Source organism: Pecten maximus, chromosome 18 (genome assembly GCF_902652985.1).
Source record: "Pecten maximus chromosome 18, xPecMax1.1, whole genome shotgun sequence".
Classification (NCBI taxonomy): domain Eukaryota; kingdom Metazoa; phylum Mollusca; class Bivalvia; order Pectinida; family Pectinidae; genus Pecten; species Pecten maximus.
Window position 1 is genome coordinate 5,289,415 of NC_047032.1, and position 9,983 is coordinate 5,299,397.

Consider the following 9,983-nt stretch of genomic DNA (forward strand, 5'->3'; position numbering starts at 1 on the left):
ACAAGGTAACTCATGTTCCATCTGCCAAGACATTTTTAGTTGAAGGTTCGCAGGGAGATAAGTATGCAGTTCAGTTACATCCCAAAGAGAATTGTCAGTGTCCGTCTATAGATACATTTACTTATTATCACATTATAGCTGCTAAGTTAAGTATAGGAATAGATGATTCAGTAGGTAAGAGAAAACTTCATATGGCCCAACTTAAACGTAATTCCAGGAAACGTGTAGACAAGAAAGCAGGTAGGAAACGACCACGACCTTGTGATAGAGATGAAACTGATATAGTTCCCGCGCCAGGCAGTAAGTTAACTAAGTTAGGTGATTCTGTACTATGTTCAACGCCAAGCACAACAATAGTTTCTCCAGTGAAATCTAATCAAATCTCTCCCCTCCATGATATTTCAGACATCGGCACTCCTAAAAAGCCCAAACCTAGGTCTAGATTATCTTTAACAAATAGGAGATTATCAAATATAATGGAAGAGAAGGAAGATATATCCAAAGACGTGAGTATTAAACAGTCAGAAGAAAATACACTAAGTGGTGATCACGTGAGTATAAATCAACCAGAGGAAATTGCCCCGAGTGATGATGTTAAGTATAAACGAGCCTATTGTTATCACTGTAGTGAACTAGGAAATAGACAAGTTTTATATATTATGTGTTCAAAGTTACCTAGAGTAGTTAAAGCTATACGCTATAGTCAGCCAAATCTATTCGAGTTGCTTCCCTTAGATCAGTAGTTAATTAACCCGTTTTAGGTTTACACCCTTCATTCTATATCAAGGTAAAATATAACCAAACGGTAGAACCTGAAAGTCAGTCGTTATTAGGTAGCACACGGTCTGTGGGACCAGTGGTCAGTGCCTAGGGCTATATTTGGAAATGACGAGATAGGGGTTTAGATACGCCCATATTTCGGGTTAAAGGTCAGGATTGGTCAATTGACCACATCCTCAATTCATACATATTAATTAACCCTTAGGGGATATAAAAGGACTTGCGCGTTTCTCCAGCTTTCAGTCTAAACGGACTTAGTGCCGTTTGGATGTACATATTTAGGATGTTAGGACTTAGTTTTGTTTAAATGTGTGTGAACTGTTAAGTGTGAATGCGCCGGCGATAGTGTGGAAGATGGATGAAACTTCATTGGATTGTATTGTACCTTCGGGATTTTCCTGTGGATTAATAAATATAAGTAAACTTTATATCCAGTGTTGAATTATGTTTATCACACCACAACCATCCCAAAAAGAACTTTCACGTCCCGTGTTCATGGAGAGCGGACGTTACAATTGGTGGCAGCGGTGGGATGGTTTTAAAATGTGGTTGTGATAAACTGTAACTAACACTATGGATGTTTGAATTCTACGAAAAACTGTGATGTCTTTCGTTCGATGGAGTTTGGTACGATTGGATTCATACAACTCGTCAAATCCTGTAGTGCTATCGAGAGCACGAAAACTGTGTGTTTTAAGTCCGTTACTCTTAATTTACAAAGGAACGGCATATATTCGGAAACTTTGTTCGGAAATGGATTTTAACCCTAGAAGTGCTTGCCTCCAGCTTGTGGATTTATCTCCGCTACCCACATCATATAGTTGTGTGTTTCACAAAGAAATGTTGAGTAATGGAACGTTTTGACTGTGTGTTTAGCAGTTGTGTTCTCTATTATATTGAAGTTGTAATGAGAAATCTATTTACTCGGGATATGATGCAGGACATAGGTCTGGGGTTTTCGGAGGATATTTACCATCGGGAAGCTGAGGATTTTTCTAGTGGTTTCCGAGTTACTATGGAAGTTAACTCATTGTGTTTTCTCGCGTTGATAGTGCCTAACGGAGAAGTATTTAGGAAATTAAAAGTGAATATTTTCGCTACTTGGAAGTTAAAATCCGACAATTTTCCGGGATTATATACAGGATATATACAGGACATGTATAGGAAATTTTATCCAATGAACCGTGAGTACATTTAAAAATCATCGAAATATTGTTGAATAACGGTTATAAAAGCTGTGACGGTGTCAAAGAACTTTCGGATTGCTAAATAAAATGATTAAGCATTTTAGACAAATGTTTTTGACCATTTAGGAAACTATGATCGTTCATAGATTTTGACGACTCTCAGAATAAGTAGTAAAATGAGCAGGAACTTGATCAGTGTATCGTGTGTCAGTCCTAGATTCGGGAAGGCTCAAATCAGGGAATAACCAAAGTCAAGTATCGCCAATTTCTGGACCTAAGACAGTAAGGTTGATGGGGTCGACCAAACGGGGAAAGCGAACGGTGGTGCTAAAACAGACATTGGGAGAAAGTGGAAAAGTTTAAAATCTTCCGCGCAAAGTCGCAGACAGGAAGATGTGAAAGCTAAATTCGTGATGTTCGAAGCAACGCGAATAGGAAGTTGATAGCAAAATAGCCGTTAACTTAATTGGAAATTAGACTCTGGGGCCAGGAGTAATTCCATGATGGAAACATCTATTGGCGTATCATCGAATACAATGTAACACCAGAAGAACGCCCTGTGTTAGTACCGTTTCGCACGCGATTTGAAACTACTTATGTCATGGAGAAACGTGCATTATTCAAAAATTGTGGAATTGAAGAGACAAGTTTTAGCTCGTGGTTTTGGTATAGAAAATGAAGAATTCCTGGAGAATATGTGTTAACATAGCAGATGATGTGTATCCTACACGTATTTGGTCGTATAGATGATATTTGGTCGCATTCAGTGGAGCTGTGGTTTAATTCGCTTGTATTTGTTAATTTGACTCTTTTCATCGATGTCAGATTAATGAGCCAAGTCCGCGTTCGTTACGTCTCAGCTAGTGAGGATGATATTTGTACATGTAGATGATTTTGGACTTTGAATAGTGATGTTCGTTGAACTGTTATTTTGGATCATTATCAGAGAACATTCAGGACTTTTAATGGATTATTAACTGTTTAATAGGAACCGTGCAAAATTATCAAGGGATTTAAACGTTGATACTTTGATCTGGTGTTTGAACTGTGATATTAATTCAAACTTTCGACTTGGATTAGAACATTTAGTGAAATACGGAAATTGGTTACTTTTGGATTAGTAACTTTTAAATGGACTGAACTATGCAGAATTACCAAAGGATTATTACGTGCGTGGATACTTTACAGTGACATTTTATAACTGAACTTTGTGATATCAAAAAGTGACTTAAAGTAATTTCCGATGGAGATATTATTTAGGACAAACACACTAACTGTGATTATTAGTTATTGTTTCCGTGGATCACATTTATACATGTGAATTTTTGGAATTTATTTCACTGTGTCAAAGGTAATGTACGAATAGCATGTTCATTAATATTATAGTTGTGAGTATTGCCTCCAATGTTAGATTTCTATCTTAGATGTAACTCAAATTAAGGGTTATGGGTGGATTTTATCTCAATATTGTAGTATATCGTATTAGTGGATACGTATACTTGGGGGTTAGGACGTTACAACTAAACCATATATATATTTGTGATTTCATATCAGAAATATACTTGAAAAATGATATTCGATTGTGTCCGTGTAGCCAAATAGGTAGGATATCGATGTAAAATGGAGAATTTATATACAGTCTGATGACGTTTTATGTGTGCAGGGGTATAACGTGTGATAAAGATGTAGGTGTATACGAAGAGTACGAGTTGTTGAATGATTTTGTAGACTAGGTACATTTTTGAAACGTTACGGTAAAATAGTAAAATGTATGTTAATATTTTGGTAGACATTAATTTTACGATGTTTGTTTGAACTTTGCGGATATATAGCCGCCAGGAGCTCGTAAGCGATCGATGGTAGCTATAGGCTTGTAAACATTATTTTTATTACTTAGAAGTTTTAGTGCCAAAACCTTTTAAAATGCGTGTAGAATGTCAGGAAAAAATATTTGACATTGAAGTTTAGACTCGTACATGTCGTAAGAAAAGTTTTGTTAATGCAAACGCAAAATGGTATTTTAATATGTTTTATGTTTTCACGTTAGAATAGATAGATTGCTTTTGTTACGAAAACTATTAACTATGTATGACGTTTGTGGGGACACAAACTCTTCGAAAGAAGGGGGTTGTGTAGTGAACTAGGAAATAGACAAGTTTTATATGTTATGTGTTCAAAGTTACCTAGAGTAGTTAAAGCTATACGCTATAGTCAGCCAAATCTCTTCGAGTTGCTTCCCTTAGATCAGTAGTTAATTAACCCGTTTTAGGTTTACACCCTTCATTCTATATCAAGGTAAAATATAACCAAACGGTAGAACCTGAAAGTCAGTCGTTATTAGGTAGCACACGGTCTGTGGGACCAGTGGTCAGTGCCTAGGGCTATATTTGGAAATGACGAAATAGGGGTTTAGATACGCCCATATTTCGGGTTAAAGGTCAGGATTGGTCAATTGACCACATCCTCAATTCATACATATTAATTAACCCTTAGGGGATATAAAAGGACTTGCGCGTTTTGCATAAGGAGTTCGGTTATAACCGGAACAAGGACGTTAAGCCCCATCAATCAATCAATCAAGCATAAGGAGTTCTCCAGCAGCTTTCAGTCTAAACGGACTTAGTGCCGTTTGGATGTACATATTTAGGATGTGAGGACTTAGTTTTGTTTAAATGTGTGTGAACTGTTAAGTGTGAATGCGCCGGCGATAGTGTGGAAGATGGATGAAACTTCATTGGATTGTATTGTACCTTCGGGATTTTCCTGTGGATTAATAAATATAAGTAAACTTTATATCCAGTGTTGAATTATGTTTATCACACCACAACCATCCCAAAAAGAACTTTCACGTCCCGTGTTCATGGAGAGCGGACGTTACATCACTAGTCCTAAGGTAAAACCTAATAGAAAAAGACTTTCGTTGCCAAAAAGACACAAACCAAAGGTAAGTGATATATTAGAAGATCTTTCAGATGATAGACCGTCAATTTGTAAGCCAGTGGAAACAAAACGTATTTGGATGGATAACGGTAAGAGTACAATAAGTTTTAAAGAAAAAGATGATATTTTAAAGGATAGAAAATTATGCGGAAATACTATGTGTTATGTTCAGGACATTTTAAAGAAACAATTTCCTAATATAAACGGTATGCAAGATACAGGCTACGCTCCAGTTTTGAGAAACGGTAAGTGGGATTATGCTTTACGAATGAAACCGACGACAGCATCAGCAGCACAAATCCATCATACAGGTGAGGACCATTGGGTAGTATCAGTACAGGAGGTAAGTGGTAACGAAGTTTATATTCTTGATAGTTTGATAGGTATAACTAAGCAGAAAGATCATTTGTCAGCGTCCTTAGAAATGCAGGTAAGTTCATCATACGGGGAAAATAGGAAAATCTTAAAAACAATTTTACCTAGCATACAACAGCAAACAAATGGGGTTGACAGTGGGGTTTTTGCCAACGCTAATTTAGTAGAGATTTGTTTTAATGGGTTTAAAGGTAGTGAAGAATTAGAATTCGACATAGATTATATAAGACAGCATCTAGTAAATAGTATTTCAAATGGTAGGTTTTTCTAAATTTCCAAAGAAAAAACTTAGTAAATACAGAAAAAAGAAAGTTTCCCAAGCCTTAACTTATGATATTTTTATCGATTGTGAGTCAGATGGATGTCATATTTCTAATGTTTTTGATGATACCGTAAGTTGTGACGCTGGTTGTGATAGGTGGTTTCATAATAGATGTGTTTGTGATTAGTCAGATTTTCATTTTTCAAGAGACAGTTTCGTTTGGCATTGTACTAAATGTTCGAAAATTCAAACTAGAATACATTAAGAAACTAGTACTGTAGCAGTGGCGTAGGAAGCGGGGGGGGGGGGGGGGGGGGGGGCAGGGTGGGCAAACATATCTTTGGCCCCCCCACTTTTTGACATCCAAAATCTAAAAAAGGGGAAAAAACACGAATTTATATATTCATTTCGATAAATATCTGTATATTTTCGAACCGATAATGTTTTCTTGAAGGCAACGACAAAAACTTTATCTTGTACATCCGGAACATTCCGACTTTTATACTAGTATATCAATCCTCAGACCTGTGTGTCGGTCGTCTGCAATAGCCTGGTAAGTCAATATTTATATCTTAATACGAAATTTTGCTTAACTTCATCACATAGATTCAATAAGTTGATGATAATTTGTGAAGTTAATTGAGTTCATAATGAGAACAAGACGAAAGACAACATGAATAAGAATGCGCGGTTTTAACGTGAATAGAGTGATACTAATTACCGACAGGTACGAGGAAATACAAAAAAAATTCGGCTCGCGCCTACGGCGCTCGCTTTATCACTAAATTAGGGCCCCCCCCCTTTCGATTGCAGATCCAAAAGGGTGCTTCGCCACCCTGGGACCCGCTGGGTGGCCCCCAGACCTCTCGCAAAAAGGGGAAAAAAATCGACTCGCGCCTACGGCGCTCGCATGATCACTTCATTACTGGACCCCCTTTCGAAAACTCCTGGATCCGCGCCTGATCCCGAATTATTGGAAATGTGCTATATTCATTTTCCGCGGAGGGCTTGGACCCCCTTGAACCCCCTATCAGGGCGCTGCCTGGACCCGCTGGGCGGCCCCTCAGACCCCTCGAAAAAAAAAAAAAAAGCAAAAAAAACCAATGTTACGTGCAAAAGTATATATGTATTGCGGATGAGAAAATACAAACGGTAGACACATTACAGTAAATCGCGTTACTAAGGATAAACAGACTGGTTGTTTTACAGTAAATCGCGTTACTAAGGATAAACAGACAGGTTGTTTTACAGTAAATCGCGTTACTAAGGATAAACAGACAGGTTGTTTTACAGTAAATCGCGTTACTAAGGATAAACAGACAGGTTGTTTTACAGTAAATCGCGTTACTAAGGATAAACAGACAGGTTGTTTTACAGTAAATCGCGTTACTAAGGATAAACAGACAGGTTGTTTTACAGTTAATCGCGTTACTAAGGATAAACAGACAGGTTGTTTTACAGTATTTCGCGTTACTAAGGATAAACAGACAGTTTGTTTTACAGTAAATCGCGTTACTAAGGATAAACAGACAGGTTGTTTTACAGTATTTCGCGTTACTAAGGATAAACAGACAGGTTGTTTTACAGTAAATCGCGTTACTAAGGATAAACAGACTGGTTGTTTTACAGTAAATCGCGTTACTAAGGATAAACAGACAGTTTGTTTTACAGTATTTCGCGTTACTAAGGATAAACAGACAGGTTGTTTTACAGTATTTCGCGTTACTAAGGATAAACAGACAGGTTGTTTTACAGTAAATCGCGTTACTAAGGATAAACAGACAGGTTGTTTTACAGTAAACCGCGTTACTAAGGATAAACAGACAGGTTGTTTTACAGTATTTCGCGTTACTAAGGATAAACAGACAGGTTGTTTTACAGTATTTCGCGTTACTAAGGATAGACAGACAGGTTGTTTTACAGTAAATCGCGTTACTAAGGATAAACAGACAGGTTGTTTTACAGTATTTCGCGTTACTAAGGATAAACAGACAGGTTGTTTTACAGTATTTCGCGTTACTAAGGATAAACAGACAGGTTGTTTTACAGTAAATCGCGTTACTAAGGATAAACAGACAGGTTGTTTTACAGTATTTCGCGTTACTAAGGATAAACAGACAGGTTGTTTTACAGTATTTCGCGTTACTAAGGATAAACAGACAGGTTGTTTTACAGTAAATCGCGTTACTAAGGATAGACAGACAGGTTGTTTTACAGTAAATCGCGTTACTAAGGATAAACAGACAGGTTGTTTTACAGTAAATCGCGTTACTAAGGATAGACAGACAGGTTGTTTTACAGTAAATCGCGTTACTAAGGATAAACAGACAGGTTGTTTTACAGTATTTCGCGTTACTAAGGATAAACAGACAGGTTGTTTTACAGTATTTCGCGTTACTAAGGATAAACAGACAGGTTGTTTTACAGTATTTCGCGTTACTAAGGATAAACAGACAGGTTGTTTTACAGTAAATCGCGTTACTAAGGATAAACAGACAGTTTGTTTTACAGTAAATCGCGTTACTAAGGATAAACAGACAGGTTGTTTTACAGTATTTCGCGTTACTAAGGATAAACAGACAGGTTGTTTTACAGTAAATCGCGTTACTAAGGATAAACAGACAGTTGTTTTACAGTAAATCGCGTTACTAAGGATAAACAGACAGGTTGTTTTACAGTATTTCGCGTTACTAAGGATAAACAGACAGGTTGTTTTACAGTATTTCGCGTTACTAAGGATAAACAGACAGGTTGTTTTACAGTAAATCGCGTTACTAAGGATAGACAGACAGGTTGTTTTACAGTAAATCGCGTTACTAAGGATAGACAGACAGGTTGTTTTACAGTAAATCGCGTTACTAAGGATAAACAGACAGGTTGTTTTACAGTAAATCGCGTTACTAAGGATAAACAGACAGGTTGTTTTACAGTAAATCGCGTTACTAAGGATAAACAGACAGGTTGTTTTACAGTAAATCGCGTTACTAAGGATAAACAGACAGGTTGTTTTACAGTATTTCGCGTTACTAAGGATAAACAGACAGGTTGTTTTACAGTAAATCGCGTTACCAAGGATAAACAGACAGGTTGTTTTACAGTATTTCGCGTTACTCACGGTGAGCAGACAGGTTGTTTTACAGTAAATCGCGTTACTAAGGATAAACAGACAGGTTGTTTTACAGTAAATCGCGTTACTAAGGATAAACAGACAGGTTGTTTTACAGTATTTCGCGTTACTAAGGATAAACAGACAGGTTGTTTTACAGTAAATCGCGTTACTAAGGATAAACAGACAGGTTGTTTTACAGTATTTCGCGTTACTAAGGATAAACAGACAGGTTGTTTTACAGTATTTCGCGTTACTAAGGATAAACAGACAGGTTGTTTTACAGTAAATCGCGTTACTAAGGATAGACAGACAGGTTGTTTTACAGTAAATCGCGTTACTAAGGATAGACAGACAGGTTGTTTTACAGTAAATCGCGTTACTAAGGATAAACAGACAGGTTGTTTTACAGTAAATCGCGTTACTAAGGATAAACAGACAGGTTGTTTTACAGTAAATCGCGTTACTAAGGATAAACAGACAGGTTGTTTTACAGTATTTCGCGTTACTAAGGATAAACAGACAGGTTGTTTTACAGTAAATCGCGTTACCAAGGATAAACAGACAGGTTGTTTTACAGTATTTCGCGTTACTCACGGTGAGCAGACAGGTTGTTTTACAGTAAATCGCGTTACTAAGGATAAACAGACAGGTTGTTTTACAGTAAATCGCGTTACTAAGGATAAACAGACAGGTTGTTTTACAGTATTTCGCGTTACTAAGGATAAACAGACAGGTTGTTTTACAGTAAATCGCGTTACTAAGGATAAACAGACAGGTTGTTTTACAGTAAATCGCGTTACCAAGGATAAACAGACAGGTTGTTTTACAGTATTTCGCGTTACTCACGGTGAGCAGACAGGTTGTTTTACAGTAAATCGCGTTACTAAGGATAAACAGACAGGTTGTTTTACAGTAAATCGCGTTACTAAGGATAAACAGACAGGTTGTTTTACAGTATTTCGCGTTACTAAGGATAAACAGACAGGTTGTTTTACAGTATTTCGCGTTACTAAGGATAAACAGACAGGTTGTTTTACAGTAAATCGCGTTACTAAGGATAAACAGACAGGTTGTTTTACAGTAAATCGCGTTACTAAGGATAAACAGACAGGTTGTTTTACAGTATTTCGCGTTACTAAGGATAAACAGACAGGTTGTTTTACAGTATTTCGCGTTACTAAGGATAAACAGACAGGTTGTTTTACAGTAAATCGCGTTACTAAGGATAAACAGACAGGTTGTTTTACAGTAAATCGCGTTACTAAGGATAAACAGACAGGTTGTTTTACAGTATTTCGCGTTACTAAGGATAGACAGACAGGTTGTTTTA